General features: G+C 45.9%; 1 long non-coding RNA gene across 1 annotated transcript; it reads right to left on the bottom strand.

The window, feature by feature from the left end:
• Positions 1–500: 500 nt before the first annotated feature.
• LOC137159143 (uncharacterized) lies at positions 501–22,471 on the bottom strand. The gene is made up of 2 exons (XR_010921545.1): positions 22,084–22,471; positions 501–821 (listed from the first exon to the last, which is right to left on the bottom strand). It is a non-coding gene; the product is annotated as an uncharacterized lncRNA (long non-coding RNA).
• Between the last annotated feature and the right edge of the window lie 260 nt (positions 22,472–22,731).

Genomic DNA, 22,731 nt, shown 5'->3' with positions numbered 1-22,731 from the left:
GCAGGTGCCTCACCTGTAAACAGAGGCTGGGAGTTCTAGTTCCAGTTTTTCCCCTGACCTCTGTAAATAGCTCTGTGCCCTTCACAGCCCTCTGTTGGGGGGAGAATGTGTGTCATTTACAGATCACTGAGAGCTCCCACAAGGGCACTGCAGAGAGAGCTGGGAACAGAGGCCAGGCTCAGCAGCTTCACCACACAGTCCTTTGGAAAGAGCGTGTCAAACTAGGTGCTGGTGTAACCCACGCTACTGGGGTGGATCTGTGCTTCCCTGGAGCAGCTAGCACAAGTAGGTTTGTGACTCTGCTCCTGCGGCTATGCCAAGAAAGCTGGTTCTTGAACCCTTGGGGTTGTCAATATTATTATTATTATACATACTGAAGCCATCAACAGGCCCGGGAATGTAGGAATGGAGGGAGATGGGCAGGCAGCCAGCAAGGCCCAGCAGTGATGGGCTCCATTCTAAGAATCGAGGTAGCGGTAACTAGAGAGATGGTATATGGGTAGCAAGGGCAGACAGGGTGAGGGACAGGAGATAGTCAGCCATAAAGTGGGCTGGGAGGCAAGAGCCAGACAGCTAGTTCTTGAGGCAACTGGAAGGAGAGACAGCCCTCCATTTGCTCAGTACTTCAGCACTGCACACAGGCTGCGCTCTGCTGTGAGTACTTAACTGAGTTCATTGTTTAATCGGTGGCTCAACAGGATTCAGTGCTTAATCGGAAGGCAGGAGTTAACATGTCATCTGAGGTCAGCCGTCTGCCTGCTTTGGTTTCCGCTCTCCAGCAGGGGCCGATACTTCGTGCTTCAGAGGGCGGCGTGAAACCTCTGTCATGGATAATGACGAATCATTCAGTAGCAGGTTTATGGGAATAGCTTTTTCCTATTGCCACCCAGTTACTGCTAATGCCAGCAGGCAGTGTAAACCCATGGTCGTGGCTCTGGGCTGGACGTTAGCTGCATTGCCTGGTTCTTTCAATGACTTTGCTGTGAGTGTATGGGCCAGTTACTGCACCTCCGTGCCTCCCTGTCCTTATTTTTAACATGGAGATACTGATATAACTTCACTTTTGCAAAGCACTGTGAGATCGATGGACGGAGAGAGTTGAGTATGAGTATTTTTCACAGCATGAGCCTTTTCAACTCTTCTTTATTTGTACTCTATTTACTGCAACAGGGGATGTTCTAAATATCCATATAAATGTCTAATCTGATTCTGGAGCCTGCTGAGTTTTGACCTAAATGATATGCAGTGGCATGTAGTTCCATGGGATAATTCTGTGTAGTGTACAAAACATAAATCAATCTTTCAGCATTTTAATGTTATTGTTTATCTTCTTCATGCATTGCAAGAGAGGGTTGGTTGGGGGGACATGATTGTCCTTCTTTATATCATGCTCTGTTGTAGATACCTCTACCATGTTACATTTCATTAATTTCTTAGCGCTGATCTTTTAAATCTGTCATTGCTAATGATGCTGGCCTCTCTGAGACAGATATGATGTACCAACATTTATCCTGTAGTCTTTCTGTTTGTCAAATGGGCACTTTTACAAGTAGATATAGTGGTGTTTTCTCATCACTTGAAAAAAAAATAGAGAAGAAAAATCACCTGCAATTTTTAAAACCAGTCAGCTGTTACTGAAGGTATTGCAGGGAGATGGCAAATGTCATGCAGGACTTTTAAAATCATCAAAGGTGCAGTCCCAAGAAAGACTGTGAAGGTGCATTGCTCTCTGGCTATGCATGGCTCAGCCTGGGAAATTAAACAGATTGCAATCTCCTCCTGCTCAAGTGCAAGGGATTTGTCTCAATGGGTGATGTAACTCCTTAGGCACGAGGACTAGCTGTCCATTGATGCTGCAAGCTGCTCAGTCACATTTGTCAGATTGCTCAGACTTCTCAGGGCGACATTTGCATTTCCAGTGTGCTGCGAGGACTAGGTGAATGAAACTCCTGTAATTACTACAACATGACTTCACTGAGACCATATTAGTATTTGCATTTCATCAGCAGTCAAGTAATGTAACAGTTGCTATGGCGACTGTTGCCATGGTAGCATAAAATCCCCCCCCAAGACCTCTCATTCATATTCTAGCGCTAGACATGAATGAAGCTAGCTTGTCAGAGGAAATCAGAGGCTTACAGCAAAACCAAGTGATGAAAATGAAAATGCCATTTTGCCCAACAAGCCTGTCCCCTGTAGGTCTTTTTCTGAGCACCTCAGTTGTGTCACAGTATCGTTCCAACCTACTCTCGCTCATCTGCCTCAAATGCATTCAAGCCACTTGCTTTGATAGTCTCACCGCTCACAGCCAGGTCCTGGGAGGCACTGAGCACCTGATATTGCCTTTGGGGTCCTAATCCTGCACTCATTGCTGTCAATGACAAACACATTAATGAAAGTCAGTTGGTGCAGGATCCAGGATTCAGTGGGACTGCAGGCACCAGCAAACCCCCGGATTTGACCGGTCACCTACATGAATTTCGTGTCTTTGATGTGAAATACCCATGTATGTTTAAGGCTATTAGATCATTAGGTCATCTCGTCTGATCTCCTGCATAGTACAGGCCCTAGATTCCCACTGAGTGATTTCTTCATCAGACCCCAAAAATTCTGGCCAAGCTGAATCATATCTTTTAGAAAAACAGCCGGCTTTAAAGACACCATGTGATGGAAAAGCCATCACATCTCTTGGCAATCGGTTCCAATGGATAATTATCTTCAGTTAAAGATTTGCCCCCATCAGCAGCAAGAATGACGCATCTTGTTTTGCTTTAGTCCTTTCATAATGTTTAATTCCTCTGTCTGGTGACCATTAAGTTCCCTCCTATCCAGCCACAACAAACAAACAATCTCTTCTGGATTCCTTCTTCATGCACTCCCACAAAATATGGGAAATAATCTTAAAAACTGAGTTCCTCTCTGGTTTCCATGCATATCAAGTAGAGCTAGCCACAGCAGTTTGGGGTGCTCTGGTAAAAGCAATGCATTACCCTGACTGTCCCTCTGCAAATGTGCCCATCTGTCTGTCAGGGTAATGCATTGCCGACTTAGTATTTTACCAGATCTTCATTCTGCCACCAGTTACTTCTGCTGCAGAAATGGAGCCTTTCAGTGAAATCCTGGCCTTACAAAATTCAGTAGGAGTTTTTCTATGAACTTCAGTGTGGCATGGATTTCACAGCTGGTGTCTGTGCTAGGGTCCACTGCAGGAACAATTCTTCATACAGCTGGGAGTCTGGGACCTTTAGGTTCCTGTCTAACCAAAGAGACAGGAGAGCACCTTGGGGCATGTCAGGGCATTTCCCCCTTCAATTATTTAACTACAGAATCCAGCAATACAGTATCCGGTACAGAATTGCTCAATCCCTTCCCTTTACAGGGCTGTGGGATTGCTCCAGAGAAGCACAATAAAAGAAAAGACTATACATCCCGGAAGTGAATTCACTCACCCAGTGCTTGGGAGCCTTTTGTGGTGTGACCCCGTCCATTTGTTTATCCATATTTCTGACTTGTTCTAGCCATTCCTGTCCACTTCGTCTCTGTGCATTTGTGTTCTTTGGTAAAGCACCATCTTCTCTCTTCCATTCATGCTCAGTTTCTATTTTCCACCCCCTTGCTCTTCCCTTTCCCTTTTCCTGTCTCCCAAGATTGTCCCCTGCCTGTCCGCCTCCAAAGATAGCTATATTGCCCTTACTCTCACCTGTAGCCCTCTCCCCCCATTAATACTTCATCCTTTTGAATACGCTGCACCAGGCCCATCATCACTGGAAGATAGGTTTCCCTCTACAGATGAAGAAATTGAGTCAGAGAGGTTAAGTAACATGGCTAAGGTCACAGGAATATCACAATGACAGACTTTCAGTCCTAGTAATTCATTGCCATTTTCTGGGTGATCTGCGCAGTGAGAAAGGCTGCAGACTCACCTTTAAAAAAGTGAATGCTGGGATTTCTCTTGACATTTATAAGACCCCAGATTAAGAGTGGTGGTGGGCTTCACAGGATCTGTTGTGGGGATACTGTGGACAAAATAGTACCCATGATGTTTTGGGGATCGCCCAGCCCAGTCCACAAAGGGTTCTGTCACTGCCTGCCCTGTAACTTGGGGGCCTTTATGCTGTGCAGCTTCGGTTCAGGGGCTGGACACCACCAGCCCACAAGCACATGGTCTCACTCTAGCTTCCACCGGCCTAGTCACTCTTTGCAGGGTGACAGCAACAGCCCTTCCAGTCTCAAGCCTCCACAAATCCATCCTCCAGGAGTTCTTAAAGTACTAGATACATTAACTTTTCCCCTCTGGTTCATCTCACCTGAAGGTGTAAAACCAGCCCCCCAGTTATCTTTGGCTCCTACGCTCCATATAGTTTGCACAACAGAAACCTGTCTGGAGTAAAAATAAATGAATAAATGAAAGGTTTATCTAACAGAAAAAACACAGATTCAAAGATGAAACAGTAAGGGAGAGCAAAGCTAGACCAGTTACACAGTCAATAAACACGAAGATGCAACTTCAGGCCTTACCCTTCTATGTTAGCTAAAATCCCTTTTCTAATGCAAGCTACCAATGGCCTTTGAACAGTTCCCCAGTGTAACCCCTAACTGTGGGGGGAATCCAGAAATTCACAGACAGCTTCCCGCTTAGAGGCTGTTGCCAGAAAACCGCACCAAAACAACCGTGAAAGTGGCAAAAAGCCAGGCCCATGAAGCCTAGAAAATATAAGCAAGGGGCGGGGTTTGCATCATGATGCTAGGATGCTGAGCGGGGTTTGCATCAAAAAATGCCCACAGGGCATAATTTTTTTAAAAAGTGGCCCTCAAGATGCAACTCAAAAAAACTGCTGGCTGTGACCGACTGACCAAAAACTCGAGCCCAACTGGCCAAAACCCATGGGAAAGTCACTTAGTTTAAATAGATCTGGCACAATCAAACCTCCTTTTTAAAAGGTTTCCCCCCTCATTTTTTAAAAAAAAATCTCCTGGTATAGTGACTCACGATTATTCAAAGTGGGGAAAATTTCCTCTTGAACTGATAGTCAAGAGGTCTCAATGTCTTCCCATTAACTTTAATTGTTCGCCATTGTCTTTTCCTGTATTGGAAAATGGATGGGTACTTGGGGTTGGTTTCCATGTAAGCAACTTGGGTGGTGGAGCAACTCTCCCTGCCTGATTAGCCTGATTACCATCGCCCCTGCCTGATTAGCATCACCACAGAACAAAGCGGTGAAGCAAAGTTGGTCACAGTTACAATTTACAATTTTCTGTATATGCACACATATACATTCAGAACCAGAGTCTGTATCCATATCTCATAATGACTATCCAGTTCAGAACATCACAACATTTCATAAAAGACCTCATTCAATATATTTTTATAATACAACGACATAACATACAATCAGTTGGTTTCACTGCCTATTTTGGGGCTTTAAACCCTCTGTTCTCCCCTTGGGGAGCCTGGACTCTGCTTGTCACCAGTACATGATCATGTAATTAGACGACACTTTAATATGTACACAAAAGTGGACAGAGTGAAGGCTGACAGTTGCCTCTGCAACCTGACATTTCCTTATGTCTGAGTGCTAAACTTTGCAACATTCGTGCAGTTTTTGGTAGGCTACTTTAATTTCTATCAAGGCACTTTGCATTGTGTTTCACGTCCAACGGAGTTGAGCTGAGGCTTTCAGGGCTAGGATATTACCTGTTACTAGGGATGGCAGCTGGAGAATGAGGGAGGGAGATAGCCGCGTGCGCATGATAGAACTTTATTGATTTCCACCTCTGCCCAGCAGTATCACTTCAGCACACCTGCTGCTGGTAGATTATGTACACGATTCATCCATCAGGAGGAGGTTCAGATTCATCTCCTGGGTGATTCATCACATAATTTATTTGTGCTTTTCTATGCTGAATGTTATCACTAGGAAAATCAAACCATTCACACATACATGGTTAATGGGGGGCTATCCAGCCCTGCAGTGACTATACTGTTTAATTATGGCAGTGACTGGGTAGCTAATGGCTGAGGTTAAATCAATTTTGGCTTTAAAATTTATTTCACACAAAGCAATCATACCGAAGCAGTGACCGATTCTAAACACATAGCACGTAATCCCTCTAGGACACTGATGCAAAAACATACTCCTTAAACTGAGTAGGTGAGATGTCTTTAAAATTTATTTTTGCCCAGTAGGAGAAAAGTGGTTACTTTTCGTGAAAGGAGTGATTGAATACAGCAAGTGATGAGTCTTATTATACGTATTATTCAGCACTAAGGCCTGTCACTAGATACAGTTCAGATCCAAGTAAGGTTGACAATCGTAAAGAAACTCACTCGGCTACCCTGAAGATCACACCTACAAAAACCATTCAAACTTAAATACGGGCACATTTATATAACCAGAATTGCATTCCCGAGGGTGGTGCCATGTTTCGTGTTGTTGGAGAAGGTTAATAACAATTAAAGAGAAGAAATAGTTAGGAAACAAATGACTGGAAATGTCTCGGGTGATAAGTGAAGTGGGCTTAAAAATTTCCTTTCAATAAATGATGTAGTAGCATGTTGTGTCTGGGCAGCACAAAAGCAGATCGCACTTATTATAAAAAAGAGTACAATAATATTTGTCAAAAATAGTGTTTTCATTTGGCATTTGAGTGTCCTCTGGAAATAGAAAGACTTTGATTTTGACCTCTTCGGACCCAGAGAAGGAAAAGAACGGCTTAGGGTTTATTTTGTTGTGTTTGCTATTCTGTGGGGTTTTCTATTGCTGGGCAATGAGTGGTAACACAGATCTATGGGAGACACACCTGATCCTCTAACGGAAGAGAAACTCTGAGTCCCAGCTTCAAGGGCTTCATTATGAAGGAAATCAACCATCTAAGAGAGAATCTGACCCTACCATTTAAAATAACACAGGGCTGCGTCCTGTACACCTTACCCAGTGCATTCATTAGGACTGTGTATGTACAATTGGATTTGATCCTCGAAGTCCATGCTAAGAGGCACCAAAATTAGTGTTAAAAATCATTTTTTAGCGACAGTTGGTCAAAAAGCATTCAAAACTACGTTTGTAATTTAAGATGGGTCATTTTTTGTTTTTGAATTAATGTATCCTGATTACTTAACAGTTTAACTGTTAAGCGAAGTAAAATGGCTCTTTACACTGTGTTTATACTGGTCTAACTATTTTTGTTAGGGATGTGATTTAAAAAAAACAAAAACAAAATGGTTACTTGCATAGTCCCTGATGTGTTACCTCCTGTGAGCACTGCAGCAAACTGGACAGCCTGCACATCACAACCACCACTTTGCAAAAGCCATAGACAGAATTCTTTCCAATGTAAACCTTCAACAAGCATTGAATTCACCTATGCAGTTCCAACGGAATGCACGTACCCACTGAAATAATATATACACCTCTCAAACTGAACACTGACATTCCTGCCTGCGAGGCATCTTTGATGGAAAAGGGTTGCTCCATCACATGGCTCATCACAGTCATCTGTATTTAAAACATAGATAAAAGATTTCTCTCTCGTTTCCCCTCCAAAGTACCTCTCCACACACAACAACCACTGCAGCTCACCCACATTAAAATTTGTAATTCAGACCCAGGTCCTACCCCAAGCTCTCTCTCTCTCTCTCTCTCACCAGCAGCCTGTATTCACAGACTCACCTGAGGGAGGAGCGGAAGCACTCTTTGTTCCTTACGCAGCCCATCTGTCATGAAGATGTTATAACTAGAGCTGTATGGGAACTGGATTTTGTTTCCTGGGGAATTCCACAATGGAATGAAAACAGCAACAACAAAATCTCATGAAACAAAATTCTAAAGAAAGAACTGCCAACTTTCTTGAACTTTTTTTCCCCTTAGACTTAATTTCCATGGGATCTTACCTACCAATGCTCTGAGTTCACTAAAGTCTGCCTTCTTGAAGTCCATTGTCTTTATCCTGCTATTTTCGCTCCTACCATTCCTTAGAATCATGAACTCTCATGTCATGATCACTTTCAACCAAACTGCCTTCAAATTCTCAACCCAATCCTCCCTTTTATCAGAATAAAATCTAGAATAGCCTCGCCTCTAGTCACCTTTTCTACCTTCTGTAATAAAAAGTTGTCTCCAATTCATTGCAAGAACTTGTTGGATAACTTGTGCCTGCTATATTATTTTCCCCAATAGATGTACAGTTGAAGTCCCCCATCATCAACAAGTCCTGTGCTTTGGATGAGTTTGGTAGTTGTTTAAAAAAAGCCTCATCTTCCTCTTCTTCCTTTTAGCTTCTTTATAATAGACCCATATCATGACATCAGCATTGTTTTTCCCCTTTTATCCTTACTCATAGACTTTCAACAAGTCTACCTCCCACTTCTATCTCAACCTTAGTGCAAATGTATACATCTTTGATATATAAGGCAACACCTTTTCCTTTTTTCCCCCTCTACCTATGCTTCCTGAACAAACTGAAACCTTCTGTTTCAATATTCCATGTGAATTATCCCACCAAGTTTCTGTGATTATGCCAGTTATGTCATAATTGTGATTATTCACTATTATTTCTAGTTCTTCCTGTTAATTCCCTATATTTCTTGTATTAGTTTACAAACATTAGCTTTCCCCTCAGTATTCCTTTTTGTCCCTGCTGTGATTGCCCATGTTCCACCCAGATTTCGACCCTTCATCCATGTTCTGGACTTACCTGTGGGCTTTTGTCCCCTGACCCCCACCCACAGGGCTATTACGTAGGGCAGGACGAGTGGAGCAGTCCCTCCTGCTCCATCGGCACCCCAAGGGCATCAAGTTCTCGGCTAAGCCCTCCAGGGGCCATCAGATTTGCCTCTCAGTGTGTATATTTCTCTTTTCATTTAAGAGTTCGTCCCCTCCTGCTGGGAGCCTCAGACACTAACACTATTCATTCTTCTGCAGTATGAACAACACCAAGAGTTCATAAATCATGAGTCATGAGCTTGCCCGAATGATGGGATTGACTTAAAAATCACAAGGTTTTAAACAGTAAATGCTGGGTTCTTTTCCTTTGCCTCCTGGTTTCTGATCCCTGAGGGGCGCATTTGGGTCATATATTCAAGATCCCTCTGTAGCCAGGAGGGGTAGGAACTTTCTCACTTGACTCCAGGAGCTGAGGCTTTATGAAAAACCGAGGGTATTGCAAGACATAACACAATCACAAGAGCTGGCAGCGCTGCTCACATTTACTAGGGACTATTACGTGTTACACATTTGTACAGCATCTCGCACAAAGCTGAAGCCTTGCAATGCTATGGCCATAAATGTGCAGTAATAATCCTCATGTACACAACCTTTCATCCCAAAGGATCCCACGAACCATGGGCTCTGCAGTGGGTTTTAAGCCTCAGCCCATGATAAGAGGGTCAGGAGGGGCGCCCCAGTGCCATCTGCTTCCAGTCATTGCCTCTGATGTGCTCCCAGACACTGTACAAACAGGGAAGAAGAAAAGCAATGGCTGGCCATAGGGAGGAAGTCAGAAGGGAGCAGCCTGCTGTAGAGATGATTACAGCACTCAGCGGTGGTGCAGGTCTGGCAGCTCTTCAGTTAACAGCAATGAGGTGGCATGAAAGCAATTTAAAGCAATCAATCAGTTAATTGCAATATGCTGGCAATCCATCTGCAGTCCAGAGAGCTGTCAGGTTCATTCCTCACTTGCAGCCCTCCCACTTCCCAGCCTGGGCTATGCTACGAACATTTTTCACAGGTTTCTCACGGTTGCTAGCACTTCAACTCCATTGGTATTAGCAGCATGTAGGGGCTCTCCTGGCAACAGGCTGTCACCCATGCTTTAAACCCTCTGTCCCTTAGACCTGTTCTGAGCAGGGTTAGTGGACATAGGCACCTAAATACCTCTGAGGATATGGGCCTAACTCCCATGGATACCTTTGAGGATCCAGGCCCTGGCACTTCAAAGGCCAGTCATCCCTCTGCACTTGGGCTACCAATGGTGTTGGCCATGCTTTTGGCCTGCTAAAAGGTAGCTGTGCTGTTGCGCAGGGCACCTGGTGTTTATATGAGGCACTCACCCAATATCATCCTGTCAACACTGGCTAGAGATACTGCTGGAACAGTGTCTGCTCAGAGTCTGATTGCAGTTCCTTAGTGCCATGTGAGCTGACACACGGATGGGACCTGCATTACAGACAGAACTGTGCTGGGGTGGAATCAAGCACCTGGGGAGTCTCTTAGAGCACAGGGTCAGGCGGCCTGGGTCCTTCTCGCTTCTAGAAGCCAAACTGAAGCAGATGCTTCTCGCACTCCCTGAAGCAGTGAGGGGACAGGAGCTAAAGCTGCTGATTCCTTCTGCCCCTAGCAGCAAACAGCCCGCGGTCTCTGAGCTGCCTCTGCCTCAGCCCGGCGAGTCTCATTGCAGTCACGGTGTTGCCCTGTGGCCACTTCTCCCGGGAGAGTTCCGCACACACCGAGCTTCACTTCCTGACGTAGGCCATGTGGACTTTCAGTCAGTTCAATTTCTAAACCAAGTGTTAAAACTTGGTGCAAAGTCTCTGGCCTAAATGATTGATTCGTCATTGAGCCAATACTGATGAGGCCAGCATTCTGCTTCTTTTTCTTTGCTTGGTGCCAGTATCTACGATTTTTCTTTTTCTGATTTTTTCCCCATTTCCTTTCATTCACGAAAATATCAATTCCACCCTCCCCGAATGTCTGCGGTCCCAGAATGGATTTCCTCCAGCCCCCACAAAAGCCAGGAGAGCCTTGCTTCCTCTTGTGATCTGAGTTGGGAAATCTCTTGTCCATCTCCTCATTTGCTGCTTCTCCCTACTCCTGAGGCAGCGACACATATTCTGAAATGAAGAGAGACTGTCTGGTTTTCGATCACCTGAATTTCCACCAGTCACAGTTTTGACATATCCAAAAAATGAAAAGGGCCAGATTACCATGACTATCTGAGAGCACCAAAAGACACCAAGCACCTCACAGCACAAAGCCCTGGTCACTGCAACAGGACAGAACCAGGGAGGGTCACAGATGTAAGAGGACAGGAGAATCATTCACTTAGTCAGGCACTTACGTATCCTTGAGGGCTCTGCTACTTTTAAAAAATCCTCTCCCTTCTCATTGGAGGATTCAGGAACGGTGGAAGGGACATAAAACCTCATGGCCTGAGACTTAAACTGATCTCTAACTAGTAGGAATTAGGATGAGACCTATCACCAGGGGCGGATTGCCCCACATTTATCTTCCTCTCAAGTCTCTAGTGCTGCCACTGTCAGAGACAGGGCACTGGGCTAGATGGGCCTTGGATTTGACCCAGTGTGACCATCACCATGTTCCAGACAAATCTGATCTGCGAGGTGGGGCGCGGATGGGAGAAGAAAACCAAATTCATGGTGTCATCCCTTCTTTTGTTCCAACCATGATGGAGGTGAGACAACAGCTAGAGAGGGCAACCTAGCTCACAGGCTTTGGTTTTGGTTTTTAAAGGAAAAGAAAGAGAGATGCATTTGCACTAATGAAAGAGCTATTGGCCATCCAGAATCGGGGCACAGTCAACGGCTCCTAACCGCTGACTTCTGGCCTCCACATACAAATGGCTATGAGTCAATAATGCTATAAAGTTATTGCACTCGAACAAAAGTGCGAGCTCTCCTTGTAATTGCCAGTAGCTGGATTCTTGTGTATTTATATCCAAGGCCAGAAAGTGGGCAGTAACTGATGGCCAAATCCTGCTCATCTGACTCAGGATACTACACTCATCCATCTAACTGAGCTGTTGTCTCATGGGAGTAAGAGAAATGGCCAGGATGTTCCCACTGAGATACCCAAAGGTGGTGAAACAAGGAGTGCTTAGTTATGCACCTGACTGAGATACACCTGGACCAGTCTGGACAAGCCAATTGCACACTTCGGCATGGGAAACCTGAAGTGAAGCCAGAAACTTGGCATGTTCATTTGTAGGTTAGTACCCAGGATTCTCTTCTAGCTCCACTTTTACATCATTTTCTCGGTGTAATATACAATTATAAATTGCTATATCTCAAGTAAGTATCCATGATTTGTGTCAATAATCCATTGTCATTAAAAAGCAAGTACACAGTGGTTTCAGGGTGCAATCCAAGTGCTAAGAATCATTATTTGAATGTTATTACTTTTTAAACGTATATGAAAACATACTCTCCTAAAGATGGGTGTAAGAAAAGGGATAATGGAACTAGCATGTCATGGCCTGTGTTTAGCAATTGCCACTTATAGGAACTAAAATTACATTTGATTGTAGCTGACGAGAGAGACATTTTTTAAACTCCGAGAGTCCTGTAGCACCTTAAAGACCAACAATTTTCTGCGGGCATAAGTTTTCGTGGGCTGCAACCCACTTCGTCAGATGCATGAAATGGTAATCACAGATAGAAGGTATATATATAGATATATATATATATCTATATATATACACATCCAAGGGTGAGAAACAACAATGGGGAGGGCAAGTGCTAACAAAGTCAATTCAGTTAGAGTAGATGAGGCCTAGACTGGGTCTGAACAGGGACTTGGAATGGTTCTCTCATTACAAGTAGTAATTGTCACTGTTCACACATTCTCACCCTCTAATCAACGGTTGTGAATAGGCCTCATCTACTCATCTCATCTCCTCATCTCCTCAGAGGGGAGAGTCCAAGCCTGTAAAACAGTACAGTTTTCAAGTTGTGCTCTGCTTTTTTAAGTTAATGTAGCTATTTAGATATTCAATACAATGCAGAGTGGGAAGCTTAACATGGCCTTCATTCTGTTGGAATGAAGTCCTACAGCAGACGGATGTGAGCAAATCCATTTAAATCCATTCAGCCGACAAGGAATAGTGAAAATTTTCATGGAACATGCTGCAAGTGAACACGTAGAGCTGTTCTATTAAAATACACATTCTCGGGCTTGCCTTACTATGTCACACACCAGCCATTAGGAAGGGAGGCAGAGGGGAAGTGAAGCTAGGTGCTCCTGAAGATCATGGCACTTGCCACCTGCTTCTTCTGCAGGGGGAAGCTTGACTGCTGTGTTGAAATTGTGCTTGGGAAGGAGAGTGTTGCAGCTCCTTGGATGAGTAGCGCAATTGCCCTAAGGGATTTATTTTCCATTCACTGCAGTGAATCAGTTGACCCAGCCTCAGCCAATCACAGTGCCTTCCTCTGTAAGTGATGGTGAGAAATGCCTAATCTTCCAAGATAAATCTAACAGATGCTTCTCCCAGGAAATGAAGTAAAGGCTGCAGCTTTGCTCCAGTGATTGTGAGTCAGGTATGAGTCATAGCTCCCTTGAAGGGCAGATGGATGTGCATTGCTAATAAACAAATGAAAAGCACAAAATTTGGGATTAAAGGTTATCACCGGAAGGAGAAGCTAAAAAAAAGCAACATACCCTGAACCTGTTCTGCGATTGACAGAAGGCATTTGATGGAGTTACAGAGACGTCATCTTTTTCTTTGAACTTTCATCCTGTCAGTAATAATTTGTAACAGATGAAACCATCCATGTTAACAGAAGCAGAATATATCTGTATTTACATCAACTTGATGGGCCTTCTTCAAGACAGTGCTGCACTTACCTAAGAATATTATGTATTTTTATGGCTTCTGTATTTTTATAAATTTATTGCACATCTGGATACAGATTAACCTCTGACCTACCAAATTTTATAGTATAGAATGACAGGTAACAGCAACTCCATTGACTAATTCATGTTAAAAAAAATTGAGAAGTACTGTTATCATCCAAAACGTTTCCCCTGTAAAACATGCCAGATTAAAAAAGTCACCCACATTCAAGCTAGAAATACGATACAAATGTATAACAGGGAGGGTAGTTAATCACTGAAACAGCTTGCCGAGGCATGTGGTGGATTCTCGGTCACATGGAGTTGTTACACCAACACTGGATGTCTTTGTAAAAGAAGTAACCTAGTTCAGTCATAAGTTATGAGGCACGATGCAGGAATCACAGAGTGACACTCTCTGGCCTGTGTTCTTCAGGAGATCACATCAGATGTGCATAATGATTCCTTCTGGCCTTAAAAATCTATGAATCTCTGGGAAAAGAGCAACTCCCCGGCGTACAATTTATCTACAAAATGAGCTACAGGAGAACAGGTCTCACCTATTTAGATAGTTGTGTTTGAGTCAAATGCTCGGTGATGGCTGAGCTGATATCCTGCTTGACTCTATACATCCACAAAAGGGAGTTCTGAGTTAGGGAGAGCTGGAAGCAATGAATTAGCATTAATTGTGCTTGATTTAATGTAGCTAATCTTGCCTTAATGTAGCGAGACACTGATTTTCACGCCATGACATGTTTACCGTTTGGAGGCTAAGCCGGTTATTTGCAGCATGTGTTTGCTCCGTAGATGTTAGAACTAATGGAACACTGCCATGTCTTAGAGCAGTGGTCCCCAACCTGTGGCCCGGGGGCCAAAAGTGGCCCACAGGGTCTTTCAAAGTGGCCCGTGGCTCCCCTCCTGCTGGCTGGAGAAGGGAGTTGCTGCCTAAGGACCCATGCAGGGCGTATTGCCGTGGGGCTACAGGACTGGTGCAGGCTCCTTGCTGCAGCCAAGAGGATGGGAGATCAGCGCTGCCCTCCCCTTGGCTGTAGCAGGAAGCATGGCAAAGCGCTCTGCCTGGGTCCATAGGCGCTGGGGTCCCTGCTGGAGACGGTGGGATGGGAGATCAGTGAGGAGGGAGGCAGCCTCCTTGCTGAACTCTTCCATCTGGCTGCAGTGGTGGGAGCGGGGAAGCAGCCAGGACCCACCATGCTTGAGGGGCAGGACTCTAAAAATCAGTGCCTTACAGTTTGGCCCGCACTTAGCAAGCTGCCCACCGTGACTTAGCTGCCAGGCCACGTGCTTCAGTGTGTAGTGACAGTCACTCATCTGCACTAGTGCTTGGTCTGAGAGTGCATGTCAAACTGTGAGTCATTTGTAGTGTCAAAGGGTGAATACAAATGAGCACAGTAGCATCAAAATGTTTACTTTAAACATGCAGTGATCTGTAGTTAATGGTGTGTACGTCAATATATTTTTTATGAGTTGACAGATTGGTGGCCCCTCAGGGTTATAAAACTGATATTTGTGGTCCTCAAGCCAAAAAGGGTTGGAACCACTGTCTTAGAGAAATCAGGCACAGCTTACTCCTGCAACTCTACATCCTATGGAAAGCAAATGTGGCCAGCTGTTCTCTTTAGATCCCTATGTGCTGATGCTGTGCTCTGTGATTCCGTGGCTCAGGAATGCATTGTGTCACTAATCCACTGCTCTTCAATATGCAAATCACTGGTTGTATTTATTAGTATCGCGGGGCGGCACCCGCTATGCAAACATCCTTACCCCCGTCAAAATGTAAACGTTCACTCCAAACAGCCCAGAGGCATTTTCCTCTCCCGCTCAGCGTGGGGACTGCATTGTTTTGGACAGGTGTGTGCAATGTGGTTAGTTTTTTCGCTCTCACCATCCTGGAAAGGGCTGGGGAGTAGCTTTTTTGCCTGGGCCAGTAAATCTCAACAATAGTTTTGCAAGGCTGATTTAAGCAGTTGCTAATGCGGCGCATTAGGCACCCGAGTGAAGTGCAACGTTTCCAATGTCTGCCTTGCTCTCTAGTATCTTGCGATAGCTGAGACTAAGTGCATTCCTTCACCAGACCCCTGTATGAACCAAGTCTGGTTTAGCACCATCCTGCTGGGGGCTTAGTGCACCCTTCCTTTGGTTTGGTCCTCGTTTGGCACTCGCCCTGCTTGCAGCTCTCTGCGTGAAGCAGGAGGAGACGGCACTCTCTTAAAAAGTAGGGCTGAATGATAGCGGGTATCTCCTCATCCCAGAGTGCGTCTCTTTGGCTCACTGTACCACTGCCACTCAGTGACCCAGAGCAGCCATGTCTGCATGGCTGGGGCACAGCGGGGCTCTCTCGGGGCCAGAGCAAGAGACCTGTGGGCTGCCCTGACATGCAGTTGTCACATATTGGCTCTTCTCTAACAGTTCAGCAAGCACATATTCCCCCAACCCCCACAGAATCACTGTAAAAGCACCCACACACACCAGGGCTGCCTTTGACCTGTTCCTGACTTCTGCAATTATAAAGCCTCCAGACACTGCACTTTAAGTGATGCATTTCACCCCTGCCCTGGGCATCCCCCACTCCCAATGCAGCACTGGTTCTAAAAGCTGTAAGCAACTCCTTGCATTGGCACTCCAGACTGGTCCCCGTGAACAGGAGCTGGGATGGAGACAAGGGAAATCTGGTTCACATCTAAGCATGCTCTGTGGGAGAGATGGAAAGTTCACGGGTGTTGGGAGTATTCAGACCTTTTGCATTTAATAAAGATGGAAAAGCCAGGACGGGGCCATCAGATCATCTTGCCTGTCCCCCTGTATAACACAGGCCCCAGAATTTCATCTTGGCTAAAGCATCTCTTCCAGAAAAGCATCCAGTCTTGATCTGAAGACTTCAAGAGCTGGAGAATCCACAACACCTGGTAGCTTGTTCTAGTGGTTGGTCACCTTCACAATTAAAAATGTGGGCCTTATTTCTAATTTGAATTTCTTTGGCTTTAACTTCCAGCCATTGGTTCTTGTTCTCGCTTCTCTGCTAGATTAAAGAGCCCTAGAATAACTGTATTTTCTCCCTGGGAGTGAAGAAGATAAATGTTACTAATCCAAGAGCATGCTGACATCTGCCTGCTTTCTCCTCCAGGCTGGCCTCAGACAACGTGACCCAGGTCAAGTAGCACTCTCAGACCCTGTCTACACTTACCTCCGGGATTTGGCGGCAGTTGACGTGAGTTTATGCAAGCTATGCAAAAAACCTGCGTTACTGCTGTCGACTTCTCTGCTCCTCTTCTGCGCACCATCTTCACTGCACTGCACCGACGGGAACCATGTTCCCGTCGACGCAGTGGTAAACCACTTGCGATGGTGGTTTTAGTAAGTCGATTTCTGGATCGACTCAGTGGGTCTTCACTGACCGCTCAGTTGATCCAGGTTGCTGTCAGTGTAACCGTAGCCTCAGAAAGATTGTGGGAGAAGCAGTGAGGCTGGCTGGAAAAGTTATTCAGAAACAGAAAAATCCAGACGTATTCTAGTCTAAAGCAACTTCTCAAGGCTGATGATATACTTCAAGATGGTGAATAATTGACCTCAGCAGAGGAAGGGGGAAAAAAAATCTATTCTTCCCTCTGGCTAGCTCCAGTGCCCTGGGAGATTGCTCTTCTGAGTCATTCAGAAAGCACTTTTCCAAATGCTACTCTGTAACTCGGTTACAAAGCTTTTTTAGAAAAAATAAAAAGCACAAAATAATAGATAACTAGTTCAATTCTTTCCATTTCCTCCTATCAGACATTTGCTTTCCAGTACTTATAGCTGAAGCACTAGTAACTGTAACAAAAAAAAAAGACAAAGCAGCATCTTGCTTTATAACAGGTAGAACTGTTTGTCTCTACAGTTTTTCCATAGCACCCACTGCTGAAGTATCTAAGTACTTCCCAGGTGCATGATACCTACCTGGCTAGCTGCTAATGCATTCCTGGAGCTTCCTGCTGTGTGCGGTGTGTGTGAGTGTGTATAAACTGTATAAAGCTATTTTTGAATGATCAGTCCCATGACGGTGAGAGGTTTGCCAAGGAGGAGGGTCTTGCAGCATGCTCTGTAAGTGGGCAGACTCCGGATTAGTCTCAATTTGTTTGAGAGCTAATTTCACAGCCAGACGCCTTCTACCAAAAGCTCTTAGCATCTGGTTCTCACATGCTTCCGCCTGGACTCTGTATGATACATTATCTTGATCGTGCAGCCATTTTGACAGGTCACGGGTGGAGATGCGGTCATTGATGTAGTTGGGATTGACCCATTGCTGGCGCTGAAGTTGAGAACTGAGGTCTTGAACTGGAAATGGAAGCAAAGTGGCAACCAGTGGGGGCGATATGTGCCAGGAGTCCCTGCAATAATTCCTCTTCACTTCCGGACATGGGAAGTTGCAGAGATGGTGAATCAGAGAAGGGGGAGAAGGGGAAGCATTTCCTAGCCAGCTAGTGATGGAAGCTGTTTTTGCCACAGATGCTTATTGGCTATCTAGGCCTAATGGTGGTCTGAACAGAGTTCACTCTGACCAGGGAGCAGATGGGTTTGATCAAAGGGAGTGTACATTCCTTTACACTCTGGCAGTGCAAAGGGTGCATGTGATGTATTTTCTTTTGCTCCATCTTGTCCCTGCACCTACTTTATGGAAAAGAATCTCTTTGCAATTCCAAACATGACCAGTTCTGATCCTCCCTTTTAGACTGGAGTGTACATATCTGTACCATACATGTTCCAGGGTACTGCAGACTGGGACAAGAGGAGAGACTGGCTACACGCAGTGCATCCTTCTTAGAGGATATTTGGTCAGACGTGTGAGTCAGGGAGCTGCTCATCTGCCTTCCTGGATGATAACAGCTGACAGCTGTCAAGCAGGAGGGAGAGGAGAGTGATAGGATGAGAAAGGAAGATGAGACTGTGAAAATGTGCTGATGGTTTTGCTTATATCATCCCAATTCCAAATATTCATGTGATGAATTAAAACCTGAAATGGTGTTTAGCAAACCCTGACTGCCATGGCAAATTAACAGCATCGTTTGTTTCAAATGGCAGATCCTGCAAACTCTAAGTGGTGCTTCTTTTAAAATGTGGAATAAATAGGATGTTGTATCAACAGAAACATCTGATGATGACTGCTGCTGATCTTCCCAGTCTGTTTGCCAAAAAAATTCCCCAACTCAGCACTCCAAGCTCTCTGTCAGCGTAATTATGCATGAGGCTGGGGTCTGTGGTGTCCTCCTACACAGTGTCAGTCATTGACGCTGCATTCCTTACAGCTGGTACGGTTAGCACCAGTAACATCTGCAGCCGGTTTACAATCTCTGAACAATGTAGCAACCATCATATATAAATGAACCTCAGTCCTTATGAACACGTGCTCTGGGAAATGGAGTGCAGTTTGACTTGCCAGCGTACCAGCCATTTAGAAATGGTTACCATTTTCTAGTAAATGAAGCTAGTGAAATAATAATTTGTGATTATTCTTGTAAGAACATTCTATACCCTTAACCTCTAAATCAGACAGATATCTATCTGGATGCATACACACACCACGCTCTCTCTCTAGTGCCTTCAACTGAGTTCCTCTGGATTTACAGTGAAGTAGCAGAGAGTAAAGCAACTGATGGCTTTTTATGCCTTTCTCAAGGAAAAAGGATACATTCTCCTGTGAAAAAGCCTAATACATTTGTAAAAATAGCAGCCCTTTTGGAGTGCTCATCAAACTGGAAGCACACTCTGTACATGTCCTTCTGTTAACAGAGAGTTTTGCCTTTGTCTCCCATAGGAACAGGAGCAGGGTTTACTTGCTTTACTGCGATGACTTCCGGGAATCAGATTTACTCTAGGGAGAGTGACTGGTAGTAATTGACTCTTGTTAATCTGAGCAGTGTTAACCTAATTCTTCTTACTGGAAATACTTTTAGCTGGTGACCAGGTGGCAAGTGGTTTTTAACAAGGTGTTAAATATTATTATTAAACTCTGATCTAAAGTGCCAAACAGAAATGAAGGGCAGGTCTACACTTATAATGCTGCACCGGTGCAACCACAGTGCTGTGGCACTTAAGTGAAGATGTTCCAACACCAACGGGAGAGTTTCTCCCATTGGCATAGTTAATTCACCTCCACGAGAGGTGCTAGCTATGTTGGCAGGAGAAGTCTGCACTGGGAGTTAGGTTGGTATAACTACATTGCTTAGGGCTGTGGATTTTTCATACCCTGAGTGACGTAGTTACACCAACGTAAGTCTGTAGTGTAGACCTGGCCTTAAGAAATATGCCATTCACTTCCAGGGCATCAGCACCAGCCTCAAAAGGAGAAATAAAACCAAGGAAAAAAGATTAAATACAGTGACCATACTGTCACCCCTTGGCTCCAGTGCTCGGCCAATATTCAGACCTTGCCAGTTGTTTGTAAATGGATGATACAAGTCAGGTGTGTCTTTGGTGCACCTCTGTTTATCTACAGAGGATGCTCAGAGACCTGCTTCCCTGGACACAGCAGGAATCAAACCAGCCACTGTTTCTTAGCTCACCATTTCCAAGCCTGCCCCGTCAACAAGGACTGTGCCCAAGGAGCATTGTCTCTGCTTCCCCTCAGTGCCATACTCGTGCTGGTTTTCTCAGTCTTTGCAGGTTGTTGCACACACAGCTTGCCAAGCAATCCCCTCACCCCATTGTTTTCAGCCAGCCCCAGCTAAAAGTCTGAGAGTGCTACTTGACCTGGGTCCAAACCTCTTGGACCACACAGCTTGGCTCTGCTCAGGCTGCACCAGGGTCTGGCTTTGTGACAACGTGCAAAGCAACAGCCGCTGAGCCAACACTCTGGTCCTGCAGCTCTGATTAATTACATCTGAACAGACCTTGCTAAGAAGAGCTGGGCCATGTCTACACTAGCACTTTTGCCGGTATAACTTCTGTCGCTCAGGAGTGTGAAAAAAGCACACATTCCTGAGTGACATAAGTTACACTGACAGACGTGCTGGCGTGGACACTGCGAGAGAGCTTCTCCTGCCAACATAGCTACCACCGCTTGTGGGGGTGGTTTAATGGAGAGTTCTCTCCCATCGGCGTAGAGTGGCTACACAAGAGATCTTACAGCAGGACAGCTGCATCGGTGCAGCTGTGCCATGGTTAGCTCTCTAGTGTAGACATGGCCGAAGTGACGGGCTGAGGAGAAAGAAGCAGCACATTAGGCCATTTGTCAGAGGGTACCAAAGGCACAGGAAGGATGTGGGAAGGCGGAAAGCAGATAGAGAGAGGCAGTGAGAGATTGTTCTTGCCTCAGGAGAGGAACACTCCCTAGGACTGTAGGGGTACAGCTGTACAGTGTACAAGGTGATGGGAACCAACACTGTAAATAAATGGCTCCAGGTGTTTTACCAGCAAAAAGGTCTCTGAGCTTTTTCTGGACTTGAGCAGAGGCAGCAATGAGCAGACCCTGACATAGGTTTCCCAGAGCAGGGCCAAAGACAGCCACACGGCAGCGTGTCAAGCCGCAGCAAGCACCTGGGCAGGAGGAGTATAATGTGCCAGAACGTGACTTCAACACTTGCCAGTGGGAATGGCTGCAAAGTTCTGGCACAGCTACTCCAGCGGCAGGGCGCAGATTTTGCCAATCCTCACATGGGCTGCAGAGACAGAGCCCGGATGAGAATTTGGCCCTAAATTTTCTTTAGGCCGTGATATTACATTCAATTGAATCAATGAATAGACACCAGCAGGGAACAGATCAGAATCTGAGAGTGTCACTTTATGGGGGATGTGGGTGTGAGAACGAAAGCAGCTGTGTTAGCGAAAGTGTTATAAGCATAGTTCACAAGGCTCTGTAGACCTGACACATTTTTGCTGGTGAAGTTAAGCCGAGCCATCAACTCAGCCAGTGTAGCACAATACAGCCTATATGAATGCCTTCTGCTAACACACCTTGAATTCCTAGTCCAGTAGGGAAATCTGTGTGTGTGGATCGGGACGGATTGAACGAGTTAATTCAGAGAGCAGACCCAGAACACAAGGCTGGCAGGATTGTCTCTTCTCATCTGATGTTATTGGTACTTTGACTGTCTTATGCCATTGTCCCCTGCATGTGGGACTACAGGAATGACATCGCAGAGCAGGGGATGACACTCCCAGGAGTGCCCTTGACTACTGGGGGGGCAGGGGGTATCAGGTATCATCCTCTACTCTGTCCCTTTCTGAGCCCCAGTAAGGTGTTAGGAAGTTAGCAGACTTGGGGTGGATGGTGCTAAGAAGTTGTCTGAGCCTGAAGGAGGTCCCAAGACTTCAGTGGAGACAAAACAAGAATATAAATCCCAGTGGCATGCCGTGGGTCTCTGGCACCTGGGGGCCAAGCCTCCGTTTGTGCCCCCCCCCCAAGCCGTACATGCGTCCTCCTCCTGCGCAAGGCAGGAAGGGTCCCCGCTCCCACCAGACAGCGCCACCCCCCAGCTGCCCTGGGGAGGAAGGGGTCTGTATCTGCAGGGGAAGGGGACACACCGCTTACCTCCTCCTGCACAGGGGACTTCCTGGTGCTCATCGCAGTGGCATAGCCCGGCCAGGGGGTAGTTGTCCATAGTCTGCGCACCCTCCCTTTTTCTCCGCAGTTTGCCTGTAGCCCTTCTCGCAGTGGTCAGGAAACGCAGCATCCTCTTCGTGGCTCAGCAGTGGTCTGGCCACTTCCCCAGGGGCACCTGCAGCAACTTATTCTGCCACTTCCCCAGTGGCGAGTGTGGGAGTAGGGGTGGGAGAGGGACACAGGCCCACCCACTCTGTGTCCCAGCCCAAGAACCCCATGGATCACAGCCTCCTGTTGTACCTCAAATTCCTCTCCCTGCTGGCTGTCTCCCTGGGCCACTTCCCCCAGCCCTAGCAACTTCTTTGCCCGTCCTCAGGGCCTGCCACTATTCATTCTCAGCGGCCAGTCAGGAGCTCCTCTGGCTCCCCTGATTCATGCCAGCAGTAGCTTTGCCTCAGCTGCTGCAGGCCTCAAGGCCTGTGAGAGACACAGCCTTCCCTCCTTGAGCTGCAGGCAGGGAGTGGACTGGTCTGCCCTGCAGCTCCTTTTATACAGGCCTGCTGGGCCCTGATTGGCCACTTCTGGTGCACATGCCCCATCACACCACTCCTGACACACTTCTCAGCATCAGCCTTG

This window comes from Emydura macquarii, unplaced genomic scaffold (genome assembly GCF_026122565.2).
Source record: "Emydura macquarii macquarii isolate MOO-44397 ecotype Brisbane River unplaced genomic scaffold, CSIRO-AGI_Emac_v2 contig_1790, whole genome shotgun sequence".
Taxonomy (NCBI): Eukaryota; Metazoa; Chordata; order Testudines; family Chelidae; genus Emydura; species Emydura macquarii.
The sequence above is the reverse complement of the archived record's forward strand: the minus strand, read 5'-3'. Positions and strand labels throughout refer to the sequence as shown.